The sequence below is a fragment of the Macrotis lagotis genome, chromosome X, assembly GCF_037893015.1.
Source record: "Macrotis lagotis isolate mMagLag1 chromosome X, bilby.v1.9.chrom.fasta, whole genome shotgun sequence".
NCBI lineage: Eukaryota > Metazoa > Chordata > Mammalia > Peramelemorphia > Peramelidae > Macrotis > Macrotis lagotis.
The window spans coordinates 82,102,128-82,111,569 of NC_133666.1; the positions used below are offsets into that span (position 1 = coordinate 82,102,128).

The window sequence follows — 9,442 nt, forward strand, 5'->3', positions numbered from 1 at the left end:
TAAAAAAAAAACAAACCTGTTATATTATTATGTAATTTTTTGCTATCTCATAGTTTTTTTTTTTCGTAAGGATATGATTTTCTGTCTCATCATATTCAACTTAGGTCAATGTAAAGAGTAACAGATGGACTTTTGTGGGTTGTGGGGGGAGGGAAGTGAGATTAGGGGAAAAATTATAAAATTCAAAATAAATAAATTAATTAAAATTTAAAATTATATGTATATATATTTTTTAAAAGAGAAAAATTCATTATTCACTGAAGGAAGATGCTGTCTATCTCCAAAGAACTGACAAAGAGAAATATGCATAGCATGGTCTTACATATGTGTTCATATGTATATATATATATGTGTGTGTGTGTGTATATGTTTATGGATATGTATTGTATAATCTGATATTCTTTAATTTGGAATTATTTGATGTATATATTTCTGATCAGAAATTAGTCTCTTGGGGCGGCTAGGTGTAGTGGATAAAGCACAGGCCTTGGAGTCAGGAGTACCTGGGTTCAAATCCAGTCTCAGACACTTAATGATTACCTAGCTGTGTGGCCTTGGGCAAGCCACTCAACCCCATTTGCCTTGCAAAAACCAAAAAAAAAAAAAAAAGAAAAGAAATTAGTCTCTTAATCTTTAACTATTAGTTATAAAATGTCAGTCTGCTATGTAAGGCCTGTCTCCTACCATGTTGATTTGGTTTGTGTCAATACTATCTGGTCATGTCAGTGTTAGCAATGATAATTTTTTTATCTGCTCAATAAACCTCAAGATAAGAGAATCCTATTGTTATTTTAAATATTCACTCCAGCATAAGTGGAATTCTTATTAATAGGAATTTTAAGACAAATATTAGATTTGAGAGAAATCATTATAAAATCATGTCATGTATGTGAAATCTCATTGATTACTTAACTCAATTTTTATGATTCTTTGCCCTTTCTGTATAAAATATTCACAAAATTTTGTATCAGTGTTGGTATTCACAAGGATGCCATCTACCCATGGGTTTTGGTAAGTATTAGATTTCGTTTATAAAAGTAACTTTTTTGTTTTATTTTTACTTTAAGGAAAATATGATTAACAATGTATATATATATGTATGTATTTATGTATATGTGTTTAATTGTAGCCTTTTCTATGGTGTGGGGGGAGGAAAAAAATGAAATAAAAAGTACACAGCAGAGAACAAAGGAAAACATATATGGAAGCACTGAAAAATCGGGCTTCTTTGAAAATAAATTTACTGATAAGTTTTCATGAAATGGGAATTTGCTTTATATTCAATTTTTTCTTATTTTTGCTGTGTACATGGTAATGCTCTTTTTTTGTTTTGTATGTTTGAAATGAATGAAAAATAATAAAAATTATTTTGGTTGGACAAGAAGTTTAATTCAGCTGAAAACACAACTTTGGAGGTTGTAACATTTGGTTCATTATTCAGCTACTCAAAGTTTGCTCCCATTAAAAGCCGTGTGTGGGGGGTGGTGGCTAGGTGGTGCAGTGGATAGAGCACCGGCCCTGGAGTCAGGAGTACCCGGGTTCAAATCCAATGCTAGACACTTCATAATGACCTAGTTGTGTGGCCTTGGGCATGCTATTTAACCCCGTTTGCCTTGCAAAAAACAAAACAAAATGGGGAGAATAACCTTATTTGTACATCTCTTTTTTGCCTATTGGATAAGTCCCTGCCCGCCCCCAGCCCCTCAAAGCTGTCCTTTCTTCAGAAATGATGCCGGGTGTCCTATAAATAAATCATCCAGGGTCGGCTAGGTGGCGCAGTGGATAGAGCACCAGTCCTGCAGTCAGGAGTCCCTGAGTTCAAATCCGACCTCAGACACTTAATAATGACCTAGCTGTGTGGCCTTGGGCAAGTCACTTAACCCCACTGCCTTGCAAAAGCTAAAATATAAATAAATAAATAAAAATAAATTAAATCAATCAATCAATCATCCAGCAGTCTTTAAGGGCTTGCCACAGAATGTGTCAGATGCAATGCTGGGTGCTTGGAATACATAGGTCAAACATGTAACGGTCCCTGTTCTCAAGGGTTTGAGATTTGCTAGTTTCAGGAAAAGCTTTTCTATGTGTAATTCAGACTACGCATGTTAGAATTTACCACTCCCTTGCTAAAGGAAGGGAGCCTCTGCAAAATGGCTCAAGGCCCGACGACCCCCCAGGGTCACCCCCCCCATCGATGGCGCCCCCCCGTGCGTAAGGGATGTGTGTTCTGAAAACGCAGCTCCATATAGCCACAGCCTAGCTTTTACAAAGAGCTATTTCTTTCGGAAGTCATAATCCCAAATAGACAAACACACTTCCGCCTCTCACGTGGGAGACACCAAGTCCCTCCCCCTCGGCGCAGGCTGAGTCTGGAGGGAGGGGCAGGAAATTCGACAGTTCCCATGAGGCATCTCGGGGCTTCCGGGTTGGGCGGGGTTGGCCGCCACAAGCTCCGGCTGTCCTAGCTCCGAGACTGCCAGGGTTTGAATAGCAGAAAACAGAGTCACTCCGGCTCCTCTTCTTTTAGTCAGAGCAAGAGAGAAGGGAAGGAGTGCAGCAAGGAAATGAAATCTCTCCCTTCTCACTCGGGGAGACAGCGGAAGAGGGTGGAGAACAAGAGGCCAATAAAAAGGGGGAGAATTGGTCACGGCCGAAAGCAGCCAATCAGTGGGGCTGACCCCCACCACGTGGTGCGGGACGCAGCGGATTCTAGGTGAGCCAAACGGAGCATGCTCAACAGGCTTCTCAAGGAAACCTCCATGTTAGGAGAACCGGGCATGCGCAAATTTGCCTATGTTACATAAGGATAAAAATGTGTCGGGTTCACGATCAGGAACATGCTGGAGCCGCCTCAAAAAGGCTCTCAGGAGTTAAGTTTTCAGTGTGAACAATTAGAAATGAACAAATGTTGCAAATCGAGTTTGGTGGACGGTTTTGTCTATTGATGACTTAAGAAAGTGAGGGCAAAGTATTAAAAATGGAGTTTAAATTTAAAAGAGTATAGTTGACCCCCCCCCCCCCCCCCCCGCAGTGGGCTGGTTGTTTGCCAGCATCCTGTTGTCAAGGATCTCCAAATTGAATGATACCGATGCCCAGGAAGATGAACAGAATTTGAATATAACAGAAAGAATTGGGGTGGAGATGTAAATTGACTGGCAGTAAAGAATTATGGTTGTAACAGAACTAATTGTAATCATGGGTGGGGACCCTCCCCGTTTGGGACCCTCCCCGTTTTTTGTTTTTTTTTTTTTTTGCAAAGCAATGGTAGGTTAAGTGACTTGCCCAAGACCACACAGCTAGGTAGTTATTAAGTGTCTGAGATCAAATTTAAACTCAGGTCCTCCTGACTCCAAGGCTGGTGCTATATCCACTTATACAACTAGCTGCCCCACCCTCCCCATTCTTTTTTTTTTTTTTAGGTTTTTTTTGCAAGGCAAATGGAGTCAAGCAGCTTGCCCAAGGCCACACAGCAAGGTAATTATGAATTGTCTGAGACCTGGATTGGAACCCAGGTACTCCTGCCTCCAGTGCCAGTGCTTTATCACCCTCCCCATTCTTTAAGTATCATTGTTTAATGTAAAATTTTCATCCTGATCTCCTTGGGTTTTACTTTCTACCTAATTCCAGATCCAGTATAGGGGAAGGGAGTTCACCTTTTGCCCTCTGGATGAAAGGCAAGACAGAAAAACCTGAGCTGGACTCCAGTTCAGAGCCAGCAGTCTTCTCTCACCATGGCCCAGCCAAGGCTGCTTGGTTGTTCTTTTCTCTCTCTCTCTCTCTCTCTCTCTCTCTCTCTCTCTCTCTCTCTCTTTCTCTCTAGCCCTTCCTATGTAACCTTTTAAATAAATTTTCGTTTTATTTCCACCCATACTTTCCCAGTCTGAATAATGATTCCTTACAGGCAGAATCAAACCCAAGTAGCCATCAGCTACAATACCAAAAGAGATTCCAAATTTCTTAAAGGATGGCCTAGAAGAGCTGACTATTTCCTGTTTCAATGAATTAGGGAAAAAATCATATGGATTTGTTGAAGCTTAAATGGAGTTCCTCTTCAGCTTTTGTTGGTCCCAGGAAGATATTTCCTCTTTTTTTTTTTTTTAGATTTTTTCCTTTTTTTTTATTTTTTGCAAGGCAAATGGAGTTAAGTGGCTTGCCCAAGGCCACACAGCTAGGTAATTATTAAGTGTCTAAGGTCGGACTTGAACTCAGGTACTCCTGACTCCAAGGCCAGTGCTTTATCCACTATGCCACCTAGCTGCCCCTTTTTTAGATTTTTCAAGGCAATGGGGTTAAGTGGCTTGCCCAAGGCCATAAGGCTAGGTAATTATTGTGTCTGAGACCAGATTTGAACCCAGGTACTCCTGACTCCAAGGCCAGAGCTCTATCCACTGTGCAACCTACCCACCGCATGTTTCCTCTTCTTGACCAGGCCATAGAGGCATTCCAGACTCTTATTGAGTGACCAGCATCAAGAAGGGCCTTCCCTAAAATCATTAGTAAAGGCTTTCGGGGAGTAGCAGGAAATGCCCTCTCTACCAGCCTGTCTCAGTTTCCGGGACTGTCAGTTACTAAGCTTTCCTCTTGCCTTTTGAATCATGTTCATGAATGACCACACCTCCCCACACTGCCGACTCAGCACCCAGAGAGCCTTTCTTGTCTTGGTTTTGCACAATCTTCAGCTATGACATTTTCAATTTCACAAGATCAGCAGCCAGTTGGAACAGAGAGACCAAAACTGGGTGAGAGGCCCCTAGGACCCAGTCTGGAGGCAGGAATAGCTTTCTTGGCACCTAGTTGACAAAGACAGATAATCCAACCCTTTTCTCAACAGCAATATTTGACTTTAATTATTTTAATTGGGTAGGTGTGTTTTCATAGCTATGTGCCCTCATTCCCTCTTCCCTCCTCCCCAATTGGGAATTCCTTGAGGAAAAGGAGGGAAAGAAGGAATAAACTTCTGTTACATACCTATTTATCTACTAAGCACTTTATGATCTAAGCATTTTACAATAATTATCTCATTCAGTCCTTACAACATCCCTGGGACGGAAGTACTGTTATTCCCATTTTACAATTGAAGAAACAATGCAGGCAAAGGTAACATAACTTGTTCAGGGTCTCACAGCTATTAGTGTTTGAGGCTCAACTTGAGCTCACATCTTCCAAACTGCAGGCCCAGCACTCTCCACCTACTCCCAGCAGAATATTCTGAACCCTGAGGTCTATCCATACTTATTTTTGCCCAAGAGTCATAAGCAGCTTAAATTTTAATTCAGGACACATCTACTACTCTGGGTCAGCCAATGGGACTATTTTCTTCCACATTATATTCCTTTCTCAATCTACAAAGAGTCTGAGCTAGGGTATAAGAGACAATGGCAAGACCTATGTGCTTTCTTTTTTTCTTTTGCAAGGCAAATGGATTAAGTGGCTTACCCAAGGCCACACAACTAGGTAATTATTAAGTGTCTGAGGCTGGATTTGAACCCAGGTACTCCTGACTCCAGGGCTGGTGCTTTATCCACTTCAACACCTAGCCACCCCACCTATGTGCTTTCATAGGACCTCAAAGACCACCTAGCCCAGATGCAGAAACTGAGGCCCAGAGAAACTGATTTGTTCAAGGTCACACAGATAGTAAACAAGAGACCATGTTTTGAATCCTTTCCACTATGCCATGTGGCCTTGTAAAGAGAAGATGGGATATATTTTCCCGTTGAATTAAGGTCATTCATTGCAACAGTTCCAGTGAGGTTCTTAATACTTTAGAAGAGCTTTTAAGTTAAGAAAACCTAGTCAGTTTTTCCTACATATTTCATTTCCAACAGTTACAAACAAAGCCTACATTTACCAACTTTCCAAAGAAGTGATTATCTGCACTAGAGAAAGGAAAAGGGGAAAAATCCATGCACACAAGATCTCAGGAAACCTGGAGACTGGAGGGGTCCTCTGGGCCTTCAAATCTGTATCCAAATGGAAAGGGTGGAGGTGGAGGTTGCACCTCTGCAAGATAGCTCCCCAGCTTTCCCTTTTTGTACAAGAAAAGTCCCATTTCTGACATGTGTCAGGGATATTCCTTCCTACATTCCACAATGGTGACTGGTAAGTAGAAAGGTGTCATCTGTTACCCTTGCTTTCAGATTTACACTTTGGGATCTTTGAGCTCAGTAATTACTTGATGGGAATGAAGATCCTAGATATTAGATTCAAGGTCAGTTTACAAGGGAAATATGAAGGATCTTGTCTTTGGTTTTATATTCAATGGAACCATTTGGACTCTTGCATATCTATGAAGTTAGAATTGGGGAGATGGGAAAAACCTTCTCAGCTGATTTACGGGATCAAGGAAAAAAGAAGTTCAGAAGCAAGTAAAACCACCTATTTAGCTAAGATATTAGGAAAACTCTACCCATTTTATCTAGGATATTAGACAACTGATATGAGCACAGGTCTTCACAGGGAGTTCTGCCTCTAACTTACTTAGTCATTGCCAAGAGAAGGATACCAGGCTTGTCCTTGGAATGAGGATCAAAGGAGAAGATGATTAGTTTTTCCTCACTTGGGATTCTTCTACATAGTAATCATAGCTCAGATTCTATGATGTTTTGCTCTTTATTTTATTTTTTTTTGCAAGGCAATGGGGTTAAGTTGTGTGCCCAAGGCCACACAGCTAGGTAATTCTTAAGTGTCTGAGGCCGGATTTGAACTCAGGTACTCTTGATTCCAAGGCCAGTGCTCTATCCACTGCACCACCTAGCTGCCCCTGCTCTTTGTTCTTGAAGAGGACCATGACATCAGGGAAATGATACAATGACAGGTATGTGAATTGGATTTGAGTGAGGGGAGGTTGTGCTAAGCCATCAACTTCCCCTTCTCCTTCAGAGCCATCCAAATCCAGTGACCAGATATGAATCAGGACAACTGGATATGGCCCTAAATGGGAGGTGATCAGGGTTAAGCAAGTTTAACTTGTCCAAGGTCACATAGCTAGGAAATATCTAAGGCCTGATTTGAACTATGTCCTCATTATGACTATAGCTGTATATGAACGGGCGTCTGCAGATATATGTTCTCTAAGGGTCAATTCATTTGCTGCATCCCTCAAGAGGGAGGAGGACACTGGCAATTAAAAAATTCTGAGAAGCTAATATAACTTTATGTATATCATACAATACATCAGAGAAACCACAAACCAGGCATTGTGAAATGTATCATGGTAGTTATAGTTTAAGGGGCCCTGCAATACCATTTCTTCTGTAAGCAATGCCCAGGAAGTGTTGGGTCATCCATCACTAAGAGAAGGATTCTTCTTCCTCTTTTGCCCTCAGAAATGTTGAGAGTCAGTGAAGGGGATTCCAAGAGCAGCTCTGTCAATGAACCATAGCCTACATCTCACTATTACAATGGGATCTAACCTACACCACACCATCCATCTTGCTAAGTTTCTCCCTCAGTGGATCTTACTCAAGGTCACTTTTGAGTTGCATCAGCTAAGGTTCTCACTATGATTTCTATTGAATTTAAATATTAAAAAAAGATGAAGCTTTCTACATACAAATCAGAAATCCTCACAACTTACAGCATGCTCAGATCTCCCAACATAGAGGTACATGAAACATGTCCAAGTTGCCTAACATGGCTACCCTCTGCCTCCCATACCATGTGGGTGGGGTTAGCCTCTGATTCAGTATATTCTTTTTTTTTTCTTTTTTGTAAGGCAAAGGGGATTAAGTGGCTTGCCCAAGGCCACACAGCTAGGTAATTATTAAGTGTCTGAGACCGGATTTGAACCCAGGTACTACTGACTCCAGGGCTGGTGCTTTATACACTGTGCCACCTAGCCGTTCCCCCAACATGTTCTTTTTAAAACTATTTTACTTGTCTGGGTTTTTCAGTGACCTTTCTTTGATTCTTTTCTGTACATTTAAAAAAAATACCCTAATTGGGGGGAGGCTAGGTGGTGCAGTGGATAGAGTACCGGCCCTGGAGTCAGGAGTACCTGAGTTCAAATTCGGCCTCAGACACTTAATAATTACCTAGCTGTGTGGCCTTGGGCAAGCCACTTAACCCCATTGCCTTATAACCCTTTTTCCTTCCATCTCTTCTTTCCCCCTTTTATTTTGTCCATTTTAGCAACTCTATCACTAGTCCTCCTCTCTCTCAAATACTCCTCCTGCAAGTGAAAGAAAAATAAATTTATCATATCACATATTTTGTCAAGTCAAATAAGTTCCCACATTCATTTTTCTTGTGTGTTGGAGGTATGTTGGAGCCTGCTCAAATTGGTTAATGAGGGCTGATTGTTAAATGAGTATTTCCACCTTGAAATAATAAATCAAGGCTTGATTTATTATTTTGCTGATTTCTAGACTTAAGAAAGTAATAGAGAAAACATTAATAATGCTGATTAAATTTTAAAGTGTATTATACATATTTTTGAGGAGAGCAAGTTGTTAAACATTTATCACCACACCCCTATTCATTCTGCATCTCCAGTCCATCAACATCAGGAAATGGTAGCATGGTTCAACATTGGTCCCCTGAAATCATAGTGGGTCAACTTCATTGACTGATTTCATTGTCATAAGTCACGTCTTGAGAAGTTTCTCTAAAATTATATCTTTAGATGTCATTTCTTTAGAGCCAACTGGTACTTTTGTGAAGTTCTCTGTCCTTACTTCTAACTTCCTCTAAATTTCTTCACAGGTAGTTTATAGATGATTAAAGGGTTCTAACCTTGGTCCCAGGTTGTTGGCAATATCTTGACTAGGCTGGAGATAGTTTCAATCAATGCTGACAGTACAGAGATTCTTGCTGGGACTGGCCATCCCCATCAATCAATAAGCATTTGGGGGGGGTATTTTTTTTTGGTAAGGCAATGGGGTTAAGTGGCTTGCCCAAGGTCACACAGCTAGGTCATTATTGAGTGTCTAAGAGGATTTGAACTTAGGTCCTCCTGACTCCAGGGCTGGTGCTCTATCCACTTGGGCCACTTAGATGATCCTCAGTAAGCATTTTTAATAAATGCCCTAATGTGCCAGAAATTGTGCCATGTTATGGATTTTAGTGTTGACACCAGTAACTTCCTCAGGAAACTTCAGGCTTATTCTGATATACCCTAAATGTTTTGGGATCCTCATCACTTGGTCCAATGAGTCTTAGCCCTTTGATAGACATTTTTTTTTAGATTTTTCAAGGCAATGGGGTTAAGTGGCTTGCCCAAGGCCACACAGCTAGGTAATTATTAAGTGTCTGAGGTTGGATTTGAACCCAGGTACTCCTGACTCCAAGGCCAGTGCTCTATCCACTGCACCACCTAGCCGGCCCCGGACATTTTCTTTTAATGTTTCTCATCAAATGTTTGGAATGCAATGGTCACTTGAGATTTACTACATCAGTGTGTACAATATATATATATATATATATATATATATATATATTC

At 40.8% G+C, this 9,442-nt stretch overlaps 1 long non-coding RNA gene across 1 annotated transcript; it reads left to right on the forward strand.

The window, feature by feature from the left end:
- Window positions 1–2,309: 2,309 nt before the first annotated feature.
- Window positions 2,310–6,653, forward strand: LOC141498344 (uncharacterized). Its single transcript, XR_012471614.1, has 3 exons — window positions 2,310–2,713; window positions 3,420–3,474; window positions 3,628–6,653. It is a non-coding gene; the product is annotated as an uncharacterized LOC141498344 (long non-coding RNA).
- Window positions 6,654–9,442: the final 2,789 nt, after the last annotated feature.